Here is a 27,905-nt window from a genome sequence, read left to right as displayed (position 1 = left end):
CCACAAGATGCAGCCTAAAATATAAAATATGGAAGCTCAGAACGGCAATTTAATGGTATAACCGGAATGAAACTGAGCACCAATGCAGAGATTTAAAATGCAGAGTTAAAACAGCAGAGCTAAACAAAAGTAGGATGCTAAAATACATGGATATGGACCCTCGTTCTTTGCTGGTAATATTGCTGTCACCTTTGCTGTTGTTTTGGCAAAGGCGGAGGCAATATTTCTGAGCGTGGCTCTCGCTTATAATCAAGTTAATTTAACAATGTGTCAATGCAAAGAAATGTATACAACATTTATGTGTAAAATGTAATAAAGTGTATGGAATGTTTATTTTTATGCATCATTTCAGGTGCTCCTGTGGCGCAGAGCGGTAAAGCAGCAGTTTCTGTAGCTGAAACTCTCCCCACGGCCTGAGTTCGATCCCAGCGGAAGCTGGTTTCAGGCAGCCGGCTCAGGTCGACTCAGCCTTCCATCTTCCCGAGGTCGGTAAAATGAGTACCCAGCTAGCTGGGGGAAAGGTAATAATGCTCGGGGAAGGCAATGGCAAACCACCCCGCTGTAAGGCCTGCCAAGAAAACATCAGCGAAAGCTGGCGTCCCTCCAAGAGTCAGTAATGACTCAGTGCTTGCACGAGAGGTTCCTTTCCTTTCCTTCAGGTGTTAATAATACTGCAGAGAACGTGACTAAGGTCTATTTGGAAATAAATGAAATAAGGTTGCAGTCCCAACACGCTGCTTACAACTGAGTAAGTCACAGCCACTTTTGTGAAGTGGGGCATACTTCTGGGTAAAAGCATGGAGGATTCCGCAGTAAATGAAAGAATGCCAACTCTTCCTTTGGCTTTTTAAGTGTGTTATCTTCCCTGGTCTTTCAGAATGAGCGGCCTACAAAAGTAGTGCCTCTCCGTCTGTCTTTTTATTTTCAACATTGTCGTTCTTGGGGAGAAGTCGGTAGTTTTTAATTGCAAAGGCAAAACGACGGTTAGATTCGCTGCATCCACCAGGGACAGGACTGCAGCGCAATACTACTTATGGCAGGACTGCCAGCTCCTGCGAAATAACATGAAAGCCTCAATCCATCTGTCATTCCAAATTAACAGCCCTTTTGCACGGAAATAGGGATCGAAGCCCTTAAGTGGATTGCCTGAAATGGAAATGGGGATTCTCGCAGCACAAAGGGAAATTGCAAAAAAAGGAAGAAGAAAAAAAAGCCACCCAAATTGTCAAAATCACATGACGGCGCTGAATGAAGGCAAAGCCGTGGAGCTCAGTCATCCCAAAACCCCGTCTCAAAACGTAAACCTTTTCGTCATGGGAATTGCCCAGATAATTTGAAATCATCTCCAACTTTGCTCCTGTTCAAGGAGAGAGGCGGCTGATTAATTAAGGGTGCAAATTAAGGGTGGTAAAGAGCTGGGAGGCAGGGCTGGCTCGAAACACTCAGTGCCTGGGGGTGGAAAATCCAAATGGCAGCCCCTTCTCTCCCCACTCGCTGAACACACTAAAGCACATGGGGCACCATTGATGAGGTTGTTTTCTGGTACAGGAAGCAGCACTGAAATGTGCAGGGTGAGTCATGCACTTGCTGAATGGAATGCTCTTGTGCAGCTCCCCTTCTCGCCAGGGGCCTTGTGCAAGAGAACTATCATGAGGGGAGACATGAGAGCACTCTTCAAATACTTGAAAGGTTGTCACACAGAGGAGGGCCAGGATCTCTTCTCGATCCTCCTAGAGTGCAGGACACAGAATAACGAGCTCAAGTGACAGGAAGCCAGATTCCGGCTGGACGTCAGGAAAAACTTCCTGACTGTTAGAGCGGTACGACAATGGAACCAGTTACCACAGGAGGTCGTGGGCTCTCCTATACTAGAGGCCTTCAAGAGGCAGCTGGACAGCCATCTGTCAGGGATGCTTTAAGGTGGATTCCTGCATTGAGCAGAGGGTTGGACTCGCTGGCTTTAGAGGCCCCTTCCAACTCTACTATTCTATGATTCTACGATTCTATGATTCCTGCCACACACTGCCCTGTCCCAGGCCAGATTTGCCTACCCACCTCTCAACTGGTGCCCTCAGTTGACACAAAGAACATTTTTTTGAACAGAGAAACATAGTTCCAGGCATAAAAAGATGGTTGTGGCACAAGGAAGTGGTCAGCAAGGAAATGGCATTTGCGCCATCTCAGAGACAGACCATCATGACACAACAGAACAGGGACCCAGAGGTGATGAACCAATATGGGGACCATGAATACAGGCCAGGAGGAGCTCATCCCCTCCCAGACAAGCCCCATCAAAAGAAGCAGGAGCTGCACTGGCTGGCTTCTGGTTCTCACACAAATTAGCCACCAAGAGGCCTATCCTTGTGTCAGGCCTAGAACCCACAGTGCAGGGATGAGGAACCTCTGGCCCGTGGGCCAAATTCACCCACCAGGCTTCCCTGTGAGGCCTTTCCCACCCTGAACCTTCTCCTTCTCCAAGAAGGCTTCCCATAGGCAGCTGTTTGACCACTGGGTGAACGGAAATGCTGGACTGGATGGACCTACCCTGGACTGAGCCCAACATCAGGGCTCTTCTTGTGTCTTCTTGCTTGGGGTTGCCTCAGAGTTATGGCTCCAAGCTGGCCTGATGGTTTCCTTCTCTGCAGAACCAGAGACATCACTGACAGTGTTCCGGAACAGCCAGAGCGTGCATCCGCCCGCCACCACGGAGCAGAGGGAGAAGGAGGCCACAGGAATTGCTACTGTTAATGGTTAACGTTCATTTCTTCCTGTTCCACTTTCTATAAACAAAGTAGGGTCTAAGCAAGATCATTACTGTAAACTGAGCGCCTTTAAATTGGCAGTAAAATTGGAGTATTTACTCTCCTGCCCATATAAAGTACCTCGTCCAAACTCTTGGAAAAGTTTCAAGTCTTGAAACCCAGCAGCTGGCGGCTTTACAAGCATAACCTTATGTTTAAATAACTCACTTTTTGAAAGTTTTAGGCGTTTGGTGTCAGGTAGTACCATTCCACAGGCTTCTCTCCCCACTGAGACTCCGATCCTTGGACAATAAATTTGCGTTCACTGGGGCCTTTTTTTTTTTTTTAAAGAACTTGTCCATTTCCAATGGTTGTTGATTAAATGTTTAGAGCCTGTACATTTGATCTGACTTTCATTACGGCCAGTTCGTAAAAACGCCACAGGCCTGGACAAGCGATGACACATTGCGCGAACGAGGAATCCCTGGAAAGCCTCAAATTGGGTTTTCGTTCCTCTCTTTTATTGTGCTCTTATTTATAGCGACCATTGTAGTGGGCAACTTTAAATCACGGGGAATATTTGACAGCAAAGGTTGCGATCAGTGGATTATATATAACTCATCCCAAAGACCAGATGAAAAAGGGATAAGCCCAGGAAAAGAAGGTCTTGCTTCCATGTAAATCATGCTACAAATTGGACAACACCCACAGAGGGTATTGTTCAACCTCAATTGTGAAGGCTATTCAACGTTTACTATTCCCCTGGAATCAATGTTAATTAAGGCTGACTGCGACCATAAATCAGCCATTGGTTTTTACAACTTAATTCGGCTTTAAGCGTATATATATATATATATATATATATATATATGTGTGTGTGTGTGTGTGTGTGTGTGTGTGTGTAACTGATTAACCATACCAGTTTCCCAAGAGTTGCTGAGCTCATTTGTTTTGATTTGAACCCCAGAGTTACATTTCGTGGTTTGCAAAAAGTGGGAAATAGGGGCCGGGGGGGGGGGTATTACACCCAGCATCATGTGTTAGCTATGTGGCATTGTGAGCAGTTAAGTAATTTAGTTCGTGGGGGCATGGTCACTGAAACTGAGCCAAATTGGAAGGGGGGCAGGGAGGAGAGAAATGCTTGATATATTTTGGGAGTAACACATACAGCACCTAAGCATTTATTGCTCTTGCTTCTCAGCTAAGAAAATAACTGCAGCCTAGAGCAGAACTCACTCTGTCCTCTCTCTTAGCATCTGGTCTGCAGGATCAAACCCAGGTCTCAGAACGGGGTCCAGGGCCATAGAGCTCCCCCCAGCTCCATGGACACAAATTTTACGGCTATCTGATCGTAATGACAGATATGCCGTAACCCACTCAAGCCTTCAGGAAAAGAGAGGAGATAAATATCCAGATAAGTCACATGTGCTGTTGAGTTGCTCGGCTGGTGTGTTTCCCAGAATCCCTTGCAAAGCTGCTGAGCATGTTGGAGCCCGACTCTTGGGGAGGGCACAACTCCCATGTTGCCGCCCCGCCACAGGGTCTAGGACATTGCCTGGCCTCTGGTCTAGGTCTGGCATGCCTGGGAGGGGCTCTTGCTCACTTGGCCCAGAAAGGGAAGGGCTCCTCTCACCCGGCAGGTGCTCTTGTCTTTCTAGGTGATGCAAAAGGATGGCCCAGGCTGGAGAGAAGCAAGCAGGGTGTAGAAGGTGGAGCAAAAGAGGCCTTGTTGCCACTCCACAGTCCGCAAAGCTGGAAATATGTCCTGGAACGATGCATGAGCAAATGGTTTTCATTCTTGCTTCGCTATGGCTTTGTGATGAGGTCACCAGGCATCTTCACTGACCTCCCAGGCACGCCAGCGGCAAGTTTGGCCGGTGAACAGAAATAAAGGTTGAGCTCTCAGGTCCTCCGAGATGGAATCATTTTCCCATGGATTTAATAAACCACATCCTTGTGCTCTAGCAATTCCAGAAAGTTGTCTTTTTTCCAGTTCAGGAAGAGGATTTTTTTTTAACATCCACATAATAACAGGTTCCCAAAGGAGAAAAGCATGTTTTTGGATGAATCGGAATTTCCTAGCTCCACTGATTTAGTAGCTGGTTATAGTTTCAGTTCCATCAAAGTGATCCCTTTTCATATGAGGCTTGTTCCTCCAAGAGATTTCTAGGCCAAGTTTGGGAGATTGGGAGCGGGCAGGGTGGGGGTAGGAATTAAATGCCAAAGATGCTTATGAAGGAATCACAGCTGTTTGGCCCCAAGCATCAGTCTCAGGGCTGGAGGAGCTGAGTACATAATGGCACTTTTTTGGGACAATTTTGAAGGCATGCAAAAAATCTAGCAGCCCCATTTCCCTTGGTAAATATTTCATAATACTGCTGATTCTAGCAGGCACCTGTGTCTCCGGAAATTTCATATCCTTCATTTCCTCTCTTTTGGGGAACGTTTCAAGGGTTCCAACACTGAGAGGGGAAGGCCTCGTTGATCTGAGATGCTTCTGAATTTCGGAGGGTTCCTTTGCTGTCAACCTCATGGTTGTCTTGATCCAAAACAAAGCCATACTCTCCTGCTGGGAAAGGACGAGCCATTTCTGACATCAGCTCGAAATCAACATCTGCCTGGGTGCAGCATCCCTCCCAATGCATATTTGGCATCCTAGAGGTCAGACAAAGTTTGGCTGCAGGTTCTCAACTGGGGACTCTCAGTCCTTTGCAACACAGATTCTGGCGGAGGTGAATAATCGTCGTCCTGCCTCTGCCACCCACATCCCCAAAATGCCCAATGTCAGGGATGGATCTCCCTTCCTAGGCAGAACACATGCTTTGCATGCAGAAGATCCTAGGTTAGCCCAGAGAATGGAAGACTGAGGCGGGTGGGATGATACTACTCTTCACATCCCGAAGGGGTTGACACACAGAAGGAGGTGAGGATTTGTTTCATGCTACCCAAGGGATCAGCACTAGGGATGTACGGATTTTATGAAATCCCCTCCGTCTGCATTTTGCGGATTGGCAGGTGACTTTCGTACCATCATCCACTCATTGGCAGAACCAGAATGTCCCCAATTTCCTGAATTTGTACAAATTCACATTTATACAAATCCGCACTTGAGAAAATGCACAGATCCCCCCCACTGCACAAATTCTTTCCAAAATATGCATTCCCTGCTTTAGCCTATGGGGGAAATGAGCATTTTCAGCCAGTTTTTTTTTTAAAAATGTTACATCAATTGGTGTACAATTCCAGATAATAAAAAAGCTGGTCCGCAAGTCCACAGGATCCATGCAAGTTGGGAAAAGCAGAATCTGTGGGTTGGATTCATAGAAACCTGAACTCATCTGATTCCATTGCAAACTCCTCCGACAGCCCTAGCTAGGGCTGGACCCAATGGGCCTCCATGCACTGGATGGGGAATCTCCCTGGGCTGAACTCAGGCTGCAGGCTCCTGCCCTGCTCTTAACAATGCTGCATGTATCAAACCCTAAAGAGAGCTTCTATTACTGGAAAATCCCACTTCTGGCCCTCTGATGTTTTGGCCAACGACTCCTATTAGCCCTAGCCAGCATAGGTAATGGTGAGGGATCATGGGAGTTGTCGTCCAAAATATCTGGATTGTCACAAGTGGCCCCCTCCTGATTTACATGTGCATTGTACAGATGGCGCAGGATAAGACCATAAGAAGAGCCCTGCTGGATCAGACCAAGGGTCCATCTAGTCCAGCACTCTGTTCACACAGTGGCCAACCGGCCATCGGTCAGGGATGAACAAGCAGGACATGGTGCAACAGCACCCTCCCGTCCATGTTCCCCAGCAACTGGGGCACACAGGCTTATTGCCTCGAATACTGGAGACAGCACACAACCATCAGGGCTAGTAGCCATGGATAGATAGCCTTTGCCTCCAGGAATTTATCCAACCCCCCTTTAAAGCCATCCAGATTGGCGGCCATCACTACCTCTTGTGGTAGTGCGTTTCATCATTTAACTATGCGCTGTGTGAAGAAGACCTTCCTTTTATTTGTCCTGGATCTCTCACCAATCAGTTTCATGGGATGACCCCGAGTTCTAGTATTTTGAGAGAGGGAGAAGAATGTCTCCCTGTCCACTTTCTCCACACCATGCCTAATTTTGTACACCTCTATCATGTCTCCCCTTAGTCTCCTTTTTTCCAAGCTAAACAATCCCAGTTGATGTAACCTTCCCTCATAGGGGAGATGCTCCAGCCCCTGAATCATTTTAGGATGTCCAAAGACAGAATCCATTGTCAAGCCCTGTCCCTTCTTTATCTCCATTACTCAAATGATGGAGGCTGAAGGGGCGGGGGATTCCCCGGTGTGATTCGCTCTCTTTGATGGGGGATTTCATGTTACACTGGAAACGTGGTTTTCAGTACATACACAAGGGAGTTTGTGGAAGAGAGCTGTTAACACCAAGAGCCCAGGATCATGGGTATAATAGGTGCAAATCAGGAAGGGCTGGTGGACAGATACCACTAAGGAGATTCCTATTCTCTGTGTCAGAGAGATGCATGGCCTCTCTGAAAGGAAAGTTGCAGAAACTGCCCACAGATGAAAACAGAATTCTGGTCTGGTACAGAGGAACTTTGGGTCTCAAGTCCATCAGGAGGGTGGTGTTTTTTTAAAACTCAAAGAAAAACAACTATTTAATTGTCCTTGCATTTAAAGAAAGTCCCATCACTTGGGTCCGGGAAGACCCATTCAAGATCGAGCTCTTGAATAGCTCTTATTCATTACCACGGGGCTTGCAACTGAAAACGTCCTGGTGAATTGTGCCTCTTTCCAGCAACACTGAGATGAAATACGTCTCGCTCTGTGTTATTTTAGGTGAAGACAGTAATTCTAACCTCCCTGTTAATCATCAGCTTTGGAAAGCGCTGTTCTTTACTAGAGAATGCGTCGTTTTTGGTAGGATCTGATCTCTCTCAACATTTATCCCTAAAAAAGCAAAACAAAGAAAGGCCATGGGAAAAGGGTGAGTGAAACCATTCCATTTCACTTGGGCGTCCTCTTCTAAGCACACATGAGAGATGGCTGGAATGTCAGCGTCGTCCCGCGTGGCCCCTTCAGCCCTGATCGCTCTCCCTGGCATGATAAATCACTGGCAACGTCCTCTACCTTCGTCTGTTTGATCTCCGCTCAGCAAGACTCGGTTTTGATGTGAAGAACTCCAGATCTGTTCGGTCAGAGACAAATAGCAGAGGCCCGTGACCCGCACAAGGGCTGCCACCTCTCGATTAGACCCAAGTGAACACTCCGGAGGCTTTGGGATGGTTCAGTCCAGCAAGCGTCCCGCTAGCCTCCTTCACGCCCTCCTCTCCGTCTGTTAGAACATTTCAAAGCCAGCTCTGCAGCGAGCCTGTGACGCATCCTTTTGTGACCAGAGGAGGCTTTACAACGATGTAAAACAACAACAACAACAAAGAAGCCCACCATGGGAAGACCTCGGGAAGGATTAGCTGGTCTAAATGACTTCTGGCATTTCAACACAAACAAGCAGAATGCTCGTCAACACTTATCATGATGCTCTAATGGAGTATTTCTAAAGTTAAGTTTGCACATGTGGTTTCAATTAGCTCCCCCCCTTCCCCGGACGCGCGCACACTTTTCATCGGCAAAAGCATCTTCCCGACGCATGCAAAATTCATCTCTTCAGAAGGACCTTGATCATTACAGTCTACAATTAGTGACCGGCCTGGGCATCAGAGCCTGGCTGGAGGTGCTCAGGATCAGGCATCCCTCATTGTTAGACCTCGCTTCTAAAAGCACACCGGACTTCAACGGGCTCCATGAAACGGGAGAGCATTAATGGGGGTTCAGAAAGAGGCCAGTTTTCGATCCATCAGGGTTAGGTTACATCATATTAAGGAGTGCTTCCTTGCGGCCGGCTTTTGCCACCGGTGACATATTTGGTGAAAGGTATTAAGCAAACTCTTGGCGATGGCAGCCGAATGTGCAAAAAAACAAAAGAGAGAGAGAGAAAGCCACAACTGCCTTGTTCGGGAGTCAGATGGAGGATTTCTTCCAATGACAGGAAGTCAGACCTGCCATCCGGCATTTGGGGGTGATCCACACAGCCACATACATAGTGGCCTAATCTTTTAGGATGCTTTTAGGATGTTTTTAAACAGTGTATACCATGTTTTTAATCCGTATTTTATGCTTGCTGTTGTTCCCTGCCTCGATTCAATCGGAGAGGCGGGTAAGAAAATCATCATCATCATCATCATTATTATTATTATTATTATTATTATTATTATTATTATTATTATTATTATTCCAAGCAGGATATTGCACTATGAAAGTGGTACACAAAAGGCAGGAGCCACACTACTGCTTTATAGCGGTATTGAAGTACACTGACAACTGTTGGGGCCCATTGACACATACGATGTATCGCTTTCATTGTGCTCTGTCCTGCTTGGTGTGGCTCCTGCCTTTTATATACCACTTTCATAGTGCAATATCTTGGCACAGCAGTGAGGAATCTGAGGTTCTCTTCCCCAGGAAGCTAAGAACAGGAGAAGTGACTACTGGATTGGATCATCAAAGGGCCCTATATGCTGTTACCCACAACAGCCAACCAGATGCATCCAACTCACCAACAGGGAATGGAGGAAGGAGCCGAACCTGGAAGTTAATGGCAAACACAGCCTCTAAACATGAGCGTTGCATAAGCTACTGTGGCTCATTCATAAGAACATAAGAAGAGCCTTGCTGGATGAGGCCAAAGTCCCACTAGTCCAGCATTAGAAACACACAGTGGCCGACCAGATGCCACTGGGAAACCCATAAGCAGGATGGGAATGCAACATTCCCGCCCATGTTCCCCAGAAACTGGTGTGTACAGGCATACTGCCTCCGATACTGGAGGTGGAACATAGCCATCAGGACTAGTAGCCATTGACAGCCTCATCCGCCATGAATTTGCCCTATCCTCTTTTAAAGCCATCCAAGTTGGCACCCATCACTACATTTTGTGTGATAGGTAGTGAATTCCATAGTTTAACTCTGCGCTGTGTGAAGAAGCCCTGCCTTTGGTCCGTTCTGAATCTCCCGCCAATCAATTTCATGGGATGACCACATTGGGTTTTATTATGAGGCAAGAGGGCGAATAATGTCTCCCTATCTACTTTCTCCACACCACACATGACTTTGTACACCTTGGCCACAGCTAGACCTAAGGTTTATCCTGGGATCATCCAGGGTTCGCCCCTGCCTGAGCACTGGATCCCCTGTGTGTCACCTAGATGAACAGGTTTGACCCCTGGACGATCCAGGGATAAACCTTAGGTCTAGCTATGGCCCTTCTGTCCTGTCTCCTCTCACTCACCTTTTCTCTAAGCTAAACAGACCCAGGCCATAGCTAGACCTAAGGTTTATCCCTGGGTTGTCCAGGGGTCAAACCTGTTCATCTAGGTGACACACAGGGGATCCTATGCTTAGGCAGGGGCGAACCCTGGATGATCCCAGGATAAACCTTAGGTCTAGCTGTGGCCCCAGATGTTGTAATAGCAAATGATAGACTCCTCCTTCTCCATGAACTTCTGCAATCCTTCTCTGAAGGCCTCTAGGCGAATAGGCAATCACCACATCTTGTGGCAGCGAATTCCATAAGGTAATGACGAATTTGGCTCAGTTGTGGGTTCCTTTGGTTGGTCCTCTTTGTTTCAGGTGCCCTGCCTGGAAGGTGAGTTTTGTGACTCTTGGAGCCATTTCCAATTCTTGGACCATTGGGCACAACCCCCAAAACCTCCCACTGAACAATCAGGTGTTGAGCAGATGGCTTCCTTTGACAGTGCAAGTGCGTTGGGGACAGCTATGTTGGCTGAGCTCTGCATGGCCAGGAGGGTTTCAAAGACTACAACTTGTATTTATCACAGGTAGCTTCTTCCCCTTTCTTTCAAGTTTCCCAAATGTTCTTATCACATTCATGGAACCACTACTTTTCAGAAAGCCAGCAGTTTTGTGCTTTAATTCACATTGTTCCTATTCCTAACCTCCAAAACTTACAAGTGCTGTAACTATTCTTTCCCAAAGAATAGCTTTGACTTCACTACTAAGTCACGTGATTTGGATTGCTTCCAAATCACGTGAGGTACTGGTTCCTCTCTATTCGGCCTTGGTTAGGCCTCATCTAGAGTATTGTGTCCAGTTCTGGGCTCCACAATTCAAGAAGGACGCAGACAAGCTGGAGTGTGTTCAGAGGAGGGCAACCAGGATGATCAGGGGTCTGGAAACAAAGCCCTATGAAGAGAGACTGAAAGAACTGGGCATGTTTAGCCTGGAGAAGAGAAGATTGAGAGGAGACATGATAGCACTCTTCAAATACTTAAAAGGTTATCACACAGAGGAGGGCCGGGATCTCTTCTCGATCCTCCCAGAGTGCAAGATACGGAATAATGGACTCAAGTTAAAGGAAGCCAGATTCCAGCTGGACATCAGGAAAAACTTCCTGACTGTTAGAGCAGTGCGACAATGGAATCAGTTACCTAGGGAGGTTGTGGGCTCTCCCACACTAGAGGCCTTCAAGAGGCAGCTGGACAACCATCTGTCAGGGATGCTTTAGGGTGGATTCCTGCATTGAGCAGGGGGTTGGACTCGATGGCCTTGTAGGCTCCTTCCAACTCTGCTATTCTATGATTCTATGATTCTACTACTACTATTTAAGCAGTAGCATATTGCTTAAAATGTAGGGTATTTTTTAAAAAAATCTAGGGTATATTTTTTAAAAAATATATATACAGTGTAAAGATAGATACAACATGCCCCAAATCATTGGACTAACCATTTCTAGTCTGTCTTTTCCCTTAAAGATACAGAACACTATTAAACAGGGAGAGAAGGGAAGGCCTTGGAGTTGCCCCTGGTCACACAGTCCTCCTCATTCTTCTGTCATAACTTCTCTCTCTCTCTCTCTCTCTCTCTCTCTCTCTCTCTCTCTCTGTCTCTCTGTGTGGGTGTGTGTGGGTGTGTGTGTGTGTGTGTGTGTGTGTGTGTGTGTGCTAGCTTTATTTGTCTGTTGCAACAAAGACAATGAGGAGTCCTGCAGCATCTTAAAGACGACCAGATTTATTGCCAGCTAAGCTTTCCTGGACTAGCGTCTGCTTCAAAATATGCATGAAGGAATATCTTCTACTGGCGGATTATTTATATAGATGGTACTACAGACTGAAGAAGGAGGGATTGCAAGAGATGGGAGCGTCCCATTACGATGCAGAGCAGAGATTCACACAAGATCCAATCAAAAGACTAAAAACGATCCAACCCGAGTAGGTGTGGCCCACTCCCGAGTGGTAATGAATTTGTAAAGCGGGATGAACAGTGTACACAAACATTAAAAGTGTAATGAATGAGCCACTCCCAGTCTCTACTGAGCCCGAAGCAGATAGAGTCAAATCCGCAACTCAAGTCCAACTCAGCGGTTTTCCGATAATGTCTCCCATCATGGTGGTGTCATAACTTGGCAGCTTACGCTGGGAATAAGGCAACCTTTTCTGTGATGCACGCACTGTTTCCTAGAAGATGGCCAAACATCAGACCTCGAGAGCAAAGGTGGCAGCACTCATTCTCTTAAAGCGCCATCTGGCAGCATGAAAAGTGATCATGAAGTGACCTTCACCACAAACGCTGTGTAGGAACATAGGAAGTCAGGCTTGGCCCATGGATCAAAAGAGGTCCCCCCCCCCGCAATCTACATTAATATGCAGCGGTTCTCTTGGCCTTTGGACTTTCACAGTGCCTGTCATTTTGCATAGATGACCACTTTACGGCATTTACGAAAAATGATGAGCTGCCGTTTTTACGCAAAATGGCAGCCCGGCGACGGATCGGGTGCTCACAGACCGCCCGATGACTTGCCGCACAAGTCAAGCAGGGTCAGGCAGCCAGTGTGTGCGACCCTGGCGGTGGTGAGTTTGCCCATCCTAACTAGTGAAGGCATCGCCTGAATTTGTAACACTGTGATGTGACCCTTAAACCAGCAGGATAATTCTCATATCTATGCCACCATTTTGCCAAGGACAGAAACCAAATCTTTGGGAAACTGGAAGATGTCTGGGTCAAGCTGTTTATGGTTGGTTCCCAATGTTCTGGCACAGGTTGGTTCAGGCCATATGAGCCAGATCCTGCCCCTTTCTGGCAGGCCCAAAGCAGAATGAGAGAGAGAGAGAGAAAAACACTGGCAGCCATGTTAGGAAAAGGATCCTCTGTCACTCTTATCCGCCAGCAACGTCATTCAAAGGTACCGACGTGACAGGAGGCCGCCTGAGCGGAAATGCCCTGGTCCTCATCCAGAACCCGCCGGGGTGGATTGCATTTCCTTAGAACTGAAGCGAAAGCACTCTGTCCACGCTCAGGAATCCAATAGCCGAATGCAAGAGGATTAAGCCTCCCTTCCAATGAAGGGATCTCCGCTGGTAATGAGACGTCTGCCTCTCTCGTCTGATGGAGCTACAGGCAGAGGTAAAATGCGGAGATTTCCCATCCCTGAGAAAGAATGCTATGGGGCGTCCAGATGGGACCAGGAGTTTGAGGAGGGCTCCAATGCAGAACCTTTCTCCCTGCTTCCGGTCCTCCCCTCCCCCCATCCTCCTTTGCAGCTGCCTGTCCTAGTTTCCCTGTGAAACATTTGGAGTTGGCAGCCTCGCGTCCAAGAGGCCGGGCCTGAGATCTCACCACGGCCGCGGCCTCCACCATGAGGATTCTCCCTAGGGCCTGCAGCTGCACAGCAGGAGCAACAGACAGAAACAACCTTTTGGCTTCTCTCGCCGACGCTTGTGCTCAGTTCAAAGAGGAGAGAAGCAAAGATTCGGCCATTGCTGACAACCCGAAAGAGGCAGCTACAACGCCGGCCACCTTAGAAAGTCCTGGGCCTAATCTACACCAGATTGCACTATGGAAGCGGTATATAAAAGGCAGGAGCCACACAGCTGCTTTATAGCGGTATTGAAGTGCACTGACAACTGTTGGGGCCCATTGACACATGTCATCTACCGCTTTCATAGTGCTATAGGGTGCTTGGTGTAGATTAGGCCCCAAAACCAGGGTGGGGGTTTTGGGTCGGGGGAGGCTGGAAAAACTGTCTTTGGTGCCCCTCTTCCTGCCAGCTCCAGAAGGGAGCTGCACCGTGGGGTACTGGAGGGCTCAGTCCTGGGCCCAGTGCACTTCAATATTTTTATTAATGATTTGGACGAGGAGGTCCAGGGAACGCTTATTAAATTTGCAGATGACACAAAATTGGGTAGGATAGCTAATACCCTGGAAGACAGAAACAAACTTTAAAGTGATCTTGATAGGCTGGAGTGCTGGTCTGAAAACAACAGAATGAAATTTAATAGGGATAAATGCCAAGTTCTACATTTAGGGAATAGAAACCAAATGCACAGTTACAAGATGGGGGATACTTGGCTCAGCAATACTACAAACGAGAAGGATCTTGGAATTGTTGTAGATCACAAGCTGAATATGAGCCAACAGTGTGAAATGGCTGCAAAAAAGGCAAATGCTATTTTGGGCTGCATTAACAGAAGTATAGCTTCCAAATCGCGTGAGGTACTGGTTCCTCTCTATTTGGCCCTGGTTAGGCCTCATCTAGAGTATTGCATCCAGTTCTGGGCTCCACAATTCAAGAAGGATGCAGACAAGCTGGAGAGTGTTCAGAGGAGGGCAACCAGGACGATCAGGGGTCTGGAAACAAAGCCCTATGAAGAGAGACTGAAAGAACTGGGTATGTTTAGCCTGGAGAAGAGAAGATTAAGGGGAGACACTCTTCAAATACTTGAAAGGTCGTTACACAGAGGAGGGCCAGGACCTCTTCTCGATCATCCCAGAGTGCAGGGCACAGAATAATGGACTCAAGTGACAGGAAGCCTGATTCCGGATGGACATCAGAAAAAACTTCCTGACTGTTAGAGCAGTACGACAATGGAATCAGTTGCCTAGGGAGGTTGTGGGCTCTCCCACAGTAGAGGCCTTCAAGAGGCAGCTGGACAACCATCTGTCAGGGATGCTTTAGGGTGGATTCCTGCACTGAGCAGGGGGTTGGACTCGATGGCCTTAGAGACCCCTTCCAACTCTTCTATTCTATGATTCTATGATCTCTGGAGCTTGGAAATGCGATGCCAACAGGCTGCACCAGATCTAGGGCCGCCTTCCCAACCTGGCACCCTCCAGATTAGGCAGGTGTGAGAATTTCATTTCACTTTGCGAATCACCAGAGCCAGCCCATTTGCAACCTCAGCCGTGATCGGGACAGCATTTTCCAGAAGTTCTTTCAGTCTCTTTTCATAGGGCTTTGTTTCCAGACCTCTGTTCATCCTGGTTGCCCTCCTCTGAACACTTGCAATCACATTCAAAAATGCGTTTTTTAAAAAAAAAATGTGCACTTTAAAATAATAATAATAATAATAATAATAATAATAATAATAATAATAATAATAATAATACAAAGGGTTCTGGGTTGTGCAGATACAAATGCTTTGAATCCACAGGAATCTCCCAGTACTAGTCTCTCAAGTGAGTGCTACAGGGGGCAGAGCTGCATTCCCAGTGCCAGTGGGCTGAGACACATGGGCCTAGTGCTCCAACAGTGCCACTGCCAGATGGGCCACATAGCTGGCCTTGTCTGTGCCATCACAGTTATGCCGTGTCCATTCCTGACACGCACAATGGCATCTGGATGACAGCACTGCAGGAAGAGGGGGGCCAAAGACAGCTTTTCCAGCTTCCCCCCACCCAAAACCCCCACCCTGGAACCAGCTCTTGATCGAAAGACCTTGCTCATAATTCCTGGTGGTTCCACAGGGACCTATGGTCCGATTGGAGCCCACCAGGAGAAGAGCCTTCAGTGTGGTGGCCCCCTTCCCATGGAATTCCCTGCCTTTGGCGGTCAGGCAGGCACCAACATTGTATTCCTTCCGGTGCCTCCTGAAAAGGCTGTTTTTTCAATAAGCTTTCCTTGAATGTCCAGAACTTGGGTTTTTTCAGAACTTTGTTCTTTGAGAAATAGTAATTTTTACTATGGCATTTTTATTCTTGTATTCTATTTGCTGCTCACCGCTCTGAAATCTTTTGGATGGGGAGCGGTATATAAATATTGTAAATAAATAAATAAATTATGGTTGCCCATGATTTTATAAGCCTCTCTCATGTCCCCCTTCCATTGCCTTTTGCCCTCACCTGACAAGCACCAAACATTTTAGCCTTTTCTCCTAAGGAAGTTGCTACCTGGTCATTTCTCAGTCCCACGATAATCCCTTTTTAGCTGTGGTGACCAGAGCTGTACTGCATGTGGCCACCCCAGAGATTTCCATAAAGACCTTCTGAGACTTGCTGCTTTGTTCTCTGTCTCTTTCCTAATCATTCCTGATGCAACCGCCTCTTCCGTTATTAGAATTTCAACCGTCAACACAAAGAGAAGAGAAATGAGACCGAGTGCTCATAAACCAATGAGGGAAGCTTGAAAGCATAAAACGGGGTGATCTGGATTGTTTCACAGCAAGGGAAAAAAAAAGACAGGGAGGCATCTCCTGAAATAGGGCGGATGGAGAAGATTCGGTGGCATCCCATTACTCCCGGCTATAAACTATGAAGGGAGGACAGGAAAGGTTGGGGGAGACATTCCACCACTTCTCTCCGGCAGAAATGTCTGCACCAGAAGCTCTTTGCAGAGCGTACGAGTCTCAGGTCGTAAAATATGAACTGCCTGGCATGGCTCTTCGTGGCCACGTCTACAAAGGTGGCATTTGGAATACAGAGCTCAGGACTGGGAGGGAGGCAGGATTGGAATAGGAACCACCAGGGAAGGGTTACCGGGAACCGGGACAGAATGGCCTCTCCCCGAGGGGATTCTTGATTCGAAGATCATCCAAAAGTGCAACTAGGCAGGACAGGATAGGGCATCTCCCATTCTTGCTGCTGGTTTTATTGTTGGCTTTTATTGTTTTTATTGCTATTTTATTGTGTTTCTATTTCTTTTAATATTTTAACCGTTTTTAATGTATTTTATTGCTGTTAGCCACCTTGGGAGGGCTTCTGCCCTGAAAAATGGCCAAGAAATGTTTCAAATAAATAAATAAATAAATATAATAAGCAGGGACACCCCCTGCCCCAAACTGGATCAGGACCATGGTGCTCAGGGGTGGGGGGAGAGAGGGGGGGCTTACCCTTTCCCCTATGGCATTTTTCCTGATTAAAAATACATGTCCCATGGGACAAAATAGACTGGCTAAGAAAGACAGAGTAAGGGACTGAGAGTCCACTGAATGGGTCACGTGGTCATTGTTTACTTCCTCCTTCTTCCCCGTGTAAAGAAAGAGGAAGTATTGTGGGACAGAAGCGGGGTGGTGGTGGAAGCGACGGTAAAGAAATGTCTGATGAGGCTCCCATTCAGCCATCCCCCCAAACCCTGCACTGGGGTAGCATCGCCCAACCCATCCTCTGCTAAATATTGCATCAAACTCTAGGAAAGGAGGAATGCATTCTTTTCAAGGTCAACACCTGTGAAACTATACATGTAGGCAGAAGCCTGATATTTATCAATGATAAGAATAATCTGCTTTTTCCTATTTCCTTAATTTGACTTTTTCTTTGTGCCACCGCTCTATGCTCATTTGCTAGATATAAAGGCAATTAAAAGGCATCTTGAGATGTGAAACCTTTCTTTTTCCTTTTTTTTCTTTTGTCAAAGGCAGATGATTCAAGCAGCCACTGTGTGTTTTGAAGTTAACGACCAACATGGTTAAATTTCGACATCGCTTACAACAGGGCTGGGTAGAATACAATGCACATGACTTACCACTCCCTGGGGTGCCGTGCGGCCATGCAAGAGGGTGGATTTAATTTTAAAAGGAAGTACATTTGAAACTCCCTGCGTGAAGTTCGGAAATTAGAGCCCGTAGAATCAGCATGCAAGCAGAAGGAAAAACTGGAGTCTCTTCCCGCTAAATGCCCCACCACCGCCCCAAAGGGCATTTCTCAAGCCAAGCGTAGGAAACAAGCTGAATGGTTATGTGGGGAGATGCAAAGTTCTCCAAAGGCTTTGAGCTGCTCTTTGAAAAAACGAGAAACGCTTCTTGCTCTCTCTCTTTCACACACACACGCATAGGATGTTGAGCCAGGACAAACAAAACTCAAAGCATACAAGATAGAAAGTTGGGTGGTTGTTGTTGCTTTTTAAACTTAATACATACTTCATACTGATTTTCTTTTAAAAAATAAATAAAAAGAAGTATTGAAAGGCCAAAGCAATTCGGTTGCACAGCAAACATCAAGAGAAGCGTTTCGTTGGAAAGACACAGCTTCATTCCGAAGCAAATCAGGGCAACATTTGTGAGGGGGAACTCCAGGATTTGAGCCCCAGCAGCTGTTTTCAACATCAGGGGTTGGCCCCTGGAATAGACGAAGGAAGACTAGAAGGCAGGGGCCTTGAGCATGTGCAGAGTGCATTTCTCTCCCTCCTGGCTCCCTCCTGAGGGTCCCTGGATGTCATGTGTGTGTGTGTGTGTGTGTGTGTGTGTGTGTGTGTGTGTGTGTGTGTGTGTGTCCAGACCAGAGAGTGGTCCCTCCAGACATACTTGAGATCTGGCATTCCTGGGGGTTCCTGTGGATTCTCTTGGCCCCCTTCCCAACGATCTATCTATTGATCTAATGTATTGTTTCCAGTGTTTAAGGACATTAAGCAAAATCCAACTCCATATCCTTATTGCACAGAACATCTGTGACAAAAGAGGAAGCAAGGCAGTGGTGGTGACGGCGGCAGAGCCAGGTAAGGGGGCAGGGGGAAGGGGGGGCTTATTCAGCCCCCATTTTGTTCCCCCTTCCCCATTTACCTCGTGTGGCGCAGAGTGGTAAGCGGCAGTTACTGTAGCCAAAACTCTCCCCACGGCCTGAGTTTGATCCCAGCGGAAGCTGGTTCTCAGGCAGCTGGCTCAGGTCGACTCAGCCTTCCATCCTTTCGAGGTCGGTAAAATGAATACCCAGCTAGCTGGGCGAAAGGTAACTACGACTGGGGAAGGCAATGGCAAACCACCCCGCTACAAAGTCTGCCAAGAAAACGTCAGCGAAAGCAGGTGTCCCTCTAGGAGTCAGCAATGACTCAAGTGCTTGCAGGAGAGGTTCCTTTCCTTTCCTTTTCCCCAATTTACCTGCCTCCTCCGCCTGCCACGTAGGCAAGTAAGTAGGGAAAGGGGGGCAAAATCTCGATCCACCCCTCTGGATCTCGCTCCATGGAGCGGAGTGGGGGAGGCTCGGATCAACCCAAAGCGGATCGACCCGATCCGAAAGTTCTGGATCGGGCCACGAAGCGGTTCGGGGGAGGGTCCGTGCACAGCCTTAATGACCTCCAAGCTCCTTTCCAACTTTATGATTCTATGACATTCTTTTGCCCTCTTAAGGACAGCTGGCTGGCGGTCAGAATGATGCAGATGGCAAAGCTGCGTGGTCCCAGGCATGACAAGTTGCAACATCCACAAGGCACGAGTTGTCCTTCCTGCTTGTTACCAAATGCACCAAGAATTCACGACGGAGACTTGTGGGACGCTGTTTGCCTTTCTAAAGATTGCATGAATAGATGGGCGTTTTTAAGGATGACCAGGAGAAATGAGAGGCTAACGTTGCGGAAGCTAACTGGGTGTCACCCTGATTAGCAATCTGGCTGGAAAAGCCAAGAGTGAGGTACACATATAGGGCTCATCTACACCAAGCAGGATATTCCAATATGAAAGCAGGATATAAAGAGCAGGAGCCACACTACTGCTTTATAGCGGTATTGAAGTGCACTGACAACTGTTGGGGCCCATTGAGACATACCATATACCACTTTCAGTCCACTTCCATAGTGTTATATCCTGCTTGGTGTAGATGTGTCAATGGGCCCCAACAGTTGTCAGTGTTCTTCAGTCCCACTATAAAGCAATAGTGATTTAGCTTCATCCCACGTACCCGTTTCCCTCGAATTATCCCCTACAGCACTAAGCTGTCAGTGTTGTTCTTGTTGTTGTTGCTAACTAAATCACACCCCGGGCGCCAGCATTCCTAAGATCCTTTGCATACCAGGAAATGGGTTTAAGGGGGGAAATGTAAAACATCATAAAAAATCAACGGATGACCCAATCCGATTCAAATTTGGTATGCTTAAAGCTCTCCTTAATATCTATTACTGTGCCAATTTTGATGTACCTATCTTTAAAATTTATGCAGATGTAAGCATTTGTTTAATTTTTTTGAACATATCAAATCCTGCTCCTGCGCCCCCAGTGGCCGCTCAGAGAACAACAAATGATTCACTCCAAAATTAGTAGCAAAATAGGACGGGTCTTTTGGCTTTATAGCACAATTAAAGCAGGATGCATGGGCGTAGTTCACAGTCAAAGCAGATTATATACTGGAAAACTTCAGAGTATTTCACAATCAAAGCAGATTATAAGATGGAAAACTTTGGAGTCCTTTGCACGCAATTCGCAGTGATTGCACAGTATAACCCTGGTGTGATAAAGCTCTCGATCCTGTAGTGCACTTCAATACTGCTGTAAAGCAGGAGTGTGGCTCTTGCCTTTTATACACTGTTTTCATACCGCTTTCATAGTGGATTATCCTGCTTGGTGTAGATGAGCCCTTGGGACCTCGATACTTGAGAGAGCGCCTCTCCTTATATATGCCTGCCCGAGACTTGAGATCTGTTGGAGGAGCCCTTCTCTGCATCCCACCAATGCAACATATACGTTATGATGGGACAAGGGAGAGGGCTTTCTCTGTGGTGGCACCCTGACTGTGGAATGCCCTCCCCTTGGAGGCCCGATTGGTGCCAACATTGATTGCATTTCGACACCAAGTCAAAACATGGCTTTTTAACAAAGCCTTTGACGGTTAAACTCACTGGCACATTGTTTTAACTGTTTTAACTGCATCTATTGCTTTTAAATTATATATTGTTTTAACTTGGATTATGGTTTAATTTGTTTTTAACTGTGTATATTTATTGTTTTATACTGTATGTTTTTATCTGTACACCGCCCTGAGATCTTAGTGATATAGGGTGGGATATATTTTAAATAAATAAATAAAATAAATGTATCAATAATATATTTTTTTTTAAAAAAAGACAATTTCACATATTATAGCGCCACAAACCTGCATTTCCCATCGACAAACTAAAGAGGGAGCTGCAGCTAAGCCCACCTGTCTGCCCAACACCAGTAGGATACAGGATAAACACCTGTTCATCCCATTCATCCTTTACGACAGGGATGGACAACTTGTGGTCCTCCAGATGTTTTAACCTACAGCTTCCATCAGTCCCAGCCTGCGTAGCCAATGGTGAGGCAAGGATGCAACAGATCGCAGTATTATGTTGTCTTCTTTCTAAACTCCTGAGCATCAAACTCCTCTCCCTTGAGAAGATGCTCCAATTCCCTGATAATTTTGGTCGCCCTTGTCTGCAACTTCCCCAGCTCTTCCATACATTGTCAGACCCAACTTTAAACCTTGCTAAAGACTGCTGAGAAGATGGACTCATCCCCCAGGTGGAAAAAGAAAGCACGTTGACAAGCCGTTGCTGGAGGCGGCCTTCTCGCAGGAATATAAAAAGGGAGAGCTGTTCCCTTGTTGCATTCCTTCAGTATTGGTGCCTCTTGACTGTTTGTTTGGCCAAATTGATAGCTTCATTACACCAGCGCTATACTGTGCAATCACTGTGCAAAGGACTCTGAAGTTTTCCAGTTTATAATCTCCTTTGACTGTGAAGCACGCCCATGCATCCTGCTTTAATTGTGCTTCATATATAAAAGAACCGGCCTATTTAACTACCTCTTTAGGAGCGAATCTTTTGTTGTTCTCCGAGCGGCCACTGGGGGCGCAGGAGGAGGATTTAAGATGTTAAAGTACAAATTAAACAAATGCTTACATCTGTGTAAGTTTTAAAGATAAAGACATCAGAATTGGCACAGTAATAGATATTAAGGAGGGCTTTAAGCATACCAAATTTGAATCGGATTGGGTCATCCATTGATTTTTTAATGATTTTTTAAATTATTTTTTACATTTCCCCCTCTTAAACCCTTTCCTGGTATGCAAAGGATCTTAGGAGCGCTGCCGCCTGGGGTGTGATTTAGCTAACAATAACGACGATGACAGCTTTACGCTATGGGGATAATTTGAGGGAAACGGGTACGTGGGATGAAGCCCTGAAGTGGCTACTCAGGTCTTCTTCAGCGCCCTTGAAAGCGGCAAGAGGGAAGACAGGAGATGGGGTTTGTGCAGGAGACCTTCCCAGCGCTTCAGACTCCGAGGCTGAGATCAGCGTGGTCTTCACTCGCTCAGTCGCCCTTAACGGAACCCAGACTTTCCCCTAGGATTGGGCAGCCTCTGGAGAAAACGACTGACCAACGGCATGAAGAGAAGCAGTTGCAGAAGCCACAGCGTGGTCTAAGCAGACCTTGACATTGTCACTCAGCACACTCAAGCCCTGGCGCACCTTCTTCGGAAGAGGGGTGGGAGAGGAGTTGAAATCCCCCTTTCCATCCTTCTTCTCCACCTTCCTCCCTTCAAACGTTTGCCTACTGGAAACCACACACTCCCTTGACCACCGGCTTGTGCTTACAATTCCACCAGCTCCCCTGAAAGTGTTTATGTAGAGTTTATACAGCTGGGAGACAGAGAGAGAGAGAGAGAGAGAATGGAGGCTCTTGCTTTTATGCCGCCACCCACCTCCGGCCAATTAATCCTGGCTCATCTCCCTTCCTGTGCTGAGGCCTCCACTGATGTCTCCACAACATTGTCTCTCCATTCATCACACCACTTCGTCTTCCTAGACCAGGCTGTTTATCTGAGCATGTAACAGAGGTGCTTCCAGACGGAGGAAGGCTCCTCGCACTAACTATCAAATGGGTATTGCACAGCAATTCGGCCTTTTCTTCCCGAACTGATCGTTCCTGGAAGAAGTGGTGAGAAAACACAGGATGGAAGTCGATGCCTTCTGGGCCTTTGTGAATGAGGTGAGGTGGTTGCACGGTAAAAGCCTTCTCCGGAGGCAAGCAGAGGTCCGCCGGTCGCAATGGGCAGGAAGGAATGCAGAATGGAATCCAGAAGAGCTGTGCTAACTCTCCCCTCCAATGGAAAGGCTGTAGCTGAGTGGTAAACAACCTGCTTAGCATGCAGAACATCCCTGGTCCAGCCTCTCCAGGTAAGGCTGGAAAAAAATCCTGCCTGAAACCCTGGAGAGCCGCTGCTGCCAGTCAGTGCCAACAATACTGGCCTATGTGGACCAAGGGTCTGTCTTGACATAAGGCAGCCTCTAGGAACATAGGAAGCTGCGTTACACTGAGTCAGACCACTGGTCCATCTAGCCCAGTATTGTCAACACTGACTGGCAGCAGCGGCTCTACAGGCTTTCAGGCAGGATTCTTTCCTCGCTCTACCTGGAGAAGCCGGGGGTTGAACCTGGGACCTTCTGCATGCAAAGCAGGTGCTCTATCACATTCCTATGACTCTTGCGCAATCACATCGCCTGCTTCCCCACCACAGTGACTTATTAAACTGCTTTGACAATATGATTCTTGTTGGTTGACTCCATCAGACTAAAAATGTGCTAAGCCTCCAGACAGATTACAACTTTTTTAAAAAGCCACTTACAACGGGGGCCAAGAAAAAGTGTTCCAGTCCAAGCAGAATTTATCGGCTGAAAATATTTCCTGTTCATTTGAACTTTCTCCAAAATGAGTTTTAAAATCATCATCATCATCATCATCATCATCATCATCATCGTTCAGGTTCATAAGAACATAAGTGGTGCCCTATAGCTGGGTCAGACCAAAGGCCCACCTTATCCAGCCTCTTGCTTCTTTGCCACAGCAGCCAACTGGATGCCCCAATGGGAAGTCCCCGAGGAGGGCAAGAAGGCAACAGCACCTTGCTGCCCCTCTCTTACTGCTGTTGCTCCCCTGCAAATCGTATCCAGCAGCATCTCACCTCTGTCTCTAGATAGAGGTTCCATACAGCCATGCTCGCTATTAGCCCTTGACTGGCCAATTCTCCATCAATCTCTCCGTATGGAAACAGCCAGCACGATCTTGATGATTTTGAAAAGCCTCAGAAAAATACGGGAAATCAACAAATGAAAGGAGGCAGGCTTCGAATTTAAAGTCAGCTCGGGAAACATCCTGGGGCAGCTAAGCAAGCTCTCATTCCTCTACCTTGGGCCACTCCCAGTATCATTGCAACGGTGAGCTATCAGTTGGACTGCTCAGAGCCTGATGATCCCACCGCCATGGTTCTCCATCATGTCCTGCCCCCCCAGTGGGCATGCAGAGTCAAAGAAGCTGGCAGGCGTGCCCAAAGGGCCAGGAATCAAGCATGTGGAATGAGGCCCACGCAAGAGAGCTACGGCCAGGGCCAGGCAGGGCCAGGCAATCTGTGTCACTGCTTTGGCTCAGGCAAAACACAACTGAGACAGCCCTACAACACTCGACAAGCTGGCCTCTGTTTGCTGGAAGATAGAACCCCGAGGACATCGCTGGATTCTCCCTGATCTCCCCTAGGGATCTGGTTGGCCGTTGTGGGGACAGGACATTGGACCAGAGAGGGCTTTGGTCCGATCCAGTAGAGCACTTATGTTCTTCTTTCAGCGCAGTCTCCTTGCAAATAAACACACACGGACATCCTAGTGTCCTAAAGCACACTTAGACGGAAATGAGATCAACTGAAATCCTTGGAATTTACTTCCAAGTAAATGTGTCCAGGTGCAAAACCCCACAGTGAAACATGTACAGATATCAACAAGAGGAAATATCTGGCAAAGAGCACACCTGGTGCAAAGCTAGGTCCAGAAGGAACCTTGCCTGTTGCTCCTTAAGGGCAAGTGTCTCTCTCTCTCACACACACACACACACACACAAGAGCAGGCAACACATCTCCAGCGACAACCGGTTCTCTTGCTGTCAACACCTCTGTGTTATCTGGACTGAGCTTCAGTTCATCTTCCCTTGCCCAGGTAAGTGTTGTGTTATTACTGTGCTAGTTTCCCTAAAATGTATGATGGTTCAACCGATGTGCAGGAAGTGAAATGCACAGCTGTGATACATAAGCAGCCTTTGCAATCAACGTGGTGCTCCCCAGTCTTCGACATCGGCCAATGTTCCCTGAGCAAACCGATCCACCTCCTGATGTTTCAAAGATTTATGCGTCACCGAGGATTGCTTTCTTTCAATGCGCATTTTAACATGCTGGATTTATTTAATGCAGACCCCTCGGCAATGTAAACAGCTTGTAGATCTAGCAAAATATTTCCTGAACCTTTCCCCGCCTCCCTGCGCCCCCCCTCCCCAAATCTTAGACTTTGGTTGTTGGGGGGGGGGGAATGGACAGGCAAACGCAGTCACTTCCACATTCAGCTGTTGCTGTTGCTCTTGAACAACCAAGTAGAAATTGGTGCATCTCCTCAGATGGCCTGATCCACACCAGCCGTCCCTGCATTCAGGACAGGCAAAAGAAAGTGCCTCTTTGCACACAACGCTTAATGAATATATGAACTCGTTGTCACCAGAGGTGGTGATGGCTGCTAGGACAGGTGGCTTTAAAGAGGAATCTGAAAAGCACCCGAGCCAGAACTACACCTTGTGTCAAATCAATACGATCCCTTCATGGAAACGCTATAGCCCTCTTGTGCATTAGTGACATATGTTGTAGTATTTTGGATAACGGGGAATAAAAAGCAGGAAGTAACACTATGAAAGCACCCTGGAGAATGGCTCTGTTGAACGCTCTTGGCCTAGGAACTCAATGGAAACTCCAGGTGCAGAGGAAGTCTACCTCGGAATATGAGAGGCCTGGCTTGTGAGCTACTCATAACAACCTGGTTAGCTGCCCTGTCCTCGGGATAGAGAATGCTGGGATAGATACACCCTTGCAGTCAGACCCAACTGGGCTGTTCTCCGTCTGTCCTCAGGGGAGTTTGTGTTTCAGGTGAGGAGCACAGGCTCAGACATGATGCAAGGTGCCTCTAGAAGTGTCTATGATGCTTTGCCACCATGTCCAAAGCCAGTCCTGCTTCCACCCTTCCAAATGCGCCCCCTGCTTCAACCGGCCTCTTTTAGGAAGTGTGGCCTTTGGAAGTAAGGAGCCATCTGAACCATTTGCAGCACTTGTCAGCACTGACAGTAAGAACAGAAGAGGAGCCCTGATGCTGGATCAGACCAAGGGTCCATCTAGTCCGGCATTCTGCTCACACAATGGCCAACCAGCTATCAACCAGGAACCCACAAGCAGGACACGAGTGCAACAGCACCTTCCCACCCATGTTCCCCAGCAGTCGGTGTACATAGGCTTACCGCCTCTGCTACTGGAGGTAGCACATAGCAACCTCCAGACGAACAATGTTTCAGCGTTCCATCGTAACAGCATCTGGGACCAAGTGCTGCTCGGTCCGATTCATTTTGCTGCCAAAGGACACCCCCTTCTGCTAAGCAACCACGAGCCCAATCCACTGAGAAATTCTCCTGCACAAGTTCTGTGGGAAAGGTCGGGAATTGAACAAGAGCATAGTAGATTGCGCCCTGGGCATCAGATTTCTCCTCCCCCTTTGTGACACTCAAAGTTTCACCCAGGAAGTGCCTCCCTCCCCTTGCCTCCCAACAAGGCCTCCTCTGCACCTCATCTCCCCAGCTACAAATAATTTTGGCTGCCTATCCATCCATCCATCCATCAGTCCATCCTCAGAACTGCAGGAGCTGTGCAAACCACACCCTCCAGAAGTGGCGAAGTGGCGCCAAAAGCCATGCAACAGTGTAGCTGCATCCACAGTGGCAGCAAAAGGAACCCTGTTGCTCACGCAGCAAGGAGAAGGAGAAGGAGAAAGAGAGAGCGAGAGAACTGGTAAAATTTTGGGATGCCCAATGTGCTAGACATAAGGTTTCTCCCACCCACCAAACTCCCACCTGGGACTCCTTCTGAACGTTATGTGTTTCCCTTTTGTTTATAGAAGTTGTCACTTAAGACATAAAAAAGTGACCTCCACTGACTGAAAGAATCCAGTTCCAGTCCGCGATTTTATATCTCATTGTTTTTCTTTCCAAGAAGTGGGAAAGTGGATCGTGGCTAAAAGTCTGGCCAGAGACCGGACACCCAATTAAAGTCTTCAATTAGCTATAAATCACCTGGCATGCCTGGAGAGAGAGAGAGAGAGAGAGAGAGAGAGAGAGAGAGAGAGAGAGAGAGGAGGAGGAGGAGGAGGAGGAGGAGGAGGAGGAGGAGGAGGAGGAGGAGAAGAAGAAGAAGAAGAAGAAGAAGAAGAAGAAGAAGAAGAAGAAGAAGAAGAAGAAGAAGAAGAAGAAGAAGAAGAAGAGAGAAAGAGGTACGATCAAGAGCAAGAGACAGACAGACAGGAAAACAGAGATAGGGAGTTATCCAACAAAGGATGAGCCCCACATTCCTCCCCCCCACCACATATTTCACTTTTCTTTTGTAAAGGCAACCTCATCATCCCAGTCCAAGATGCACAGAAACATTTAGAGAAGGTTTTTTGTATGTGGGGTGGTGGTGGAGTGGGGGATGACACCTAGGATGGTTACTTACTATTATATAAATAAGAAAGGCTGCTGTCTGCCCCGGAGTGGTTTGCAATCTACATGGTTTCACTCCTGTGATTTTAATGCCTGCTACCACTCATTCACCACGTCAGATCAACACTCTTTTCCAGGACAACTTGTCCCATCCTGTCCCCCCCCACACACACCTCCGGTCCCCCTTCCTTATGACCTTTCCTCCCATGCACGCTTTTTCTCCTGTGCAAGTTACCCCTGTGTCCTGGTCCACTCTTAACATGCGCATGCATCTTTTTTAGGGCCTGAAACGGGTTCGAAGCTGGGCATTTTTGCAGGTTCCCATTTTTATATCTGCTGTCTTAGGAACAGACCCATCTCCCTCAATAAGGTCTGCCTGGAGTGGGTCACTTTTCTTTCCCCGAGCAAAAAGAAAAGGAACGCAGCAAAGCCTGTAGGTTGAAGCCGAAGATCTGCAACACAGCCAATTCTAGATAAACTTGCTTGTGAGTAAGCCCTGGCCAGATCTACACCAAGCAGGATAAAACACTTTGAAAACATTTTGAAAACTGTACATGCAGTGTGTCCTGGGCCCCAACAGTTGTCAAAACTGTTATA

At 47.3% G+C, this 27,905-nt stretch overlaps 2 protein-coding genes across 2 annotated transcripts in view; one reads left to right on the top strand and one right to left on the bottom strand.

The window, feature by feature from the left end:
- POLR2M (RNA polymerase II subunit M) overlaps positions 1–27,905 on the top strand; it is a 180,242-nt gene that overhangs the window by 90,470 nt on the left and 61,867 nt on the right. The window lies entirely within an intron of this gene.
- ALDH1A2 (aldehyde dehydrogenase 1 family member A2) overlaps positions 1–27,905 on the bottom strand; it is a 69,005-nt gene that overhangs the window by 39,064 nt on the left and 2,036 nt on the right. The window lies entirely within an intron of this gene.

Source organism: Elgaria multicarinata, chromosome 16 (genome assembly GCF_023053635.1).
Source record: "Elgaria multicarinata webbii isolate HBS135686 ecotype San Diego chromosome 16, rElgMul1.1.pri, whole genome shotgun sequence".
In the NCBI taxonomy this organism is placed as follows: domain Eukaryota; kingdom Metazoa; phylum Chordata; class Lepidosauria; order Squamata; family Anguidae; genus Elgaria; species Elgaria multicarinata.
This window is presented reverse-complemented; position numbering and strand designations above follow the sequence as displayed.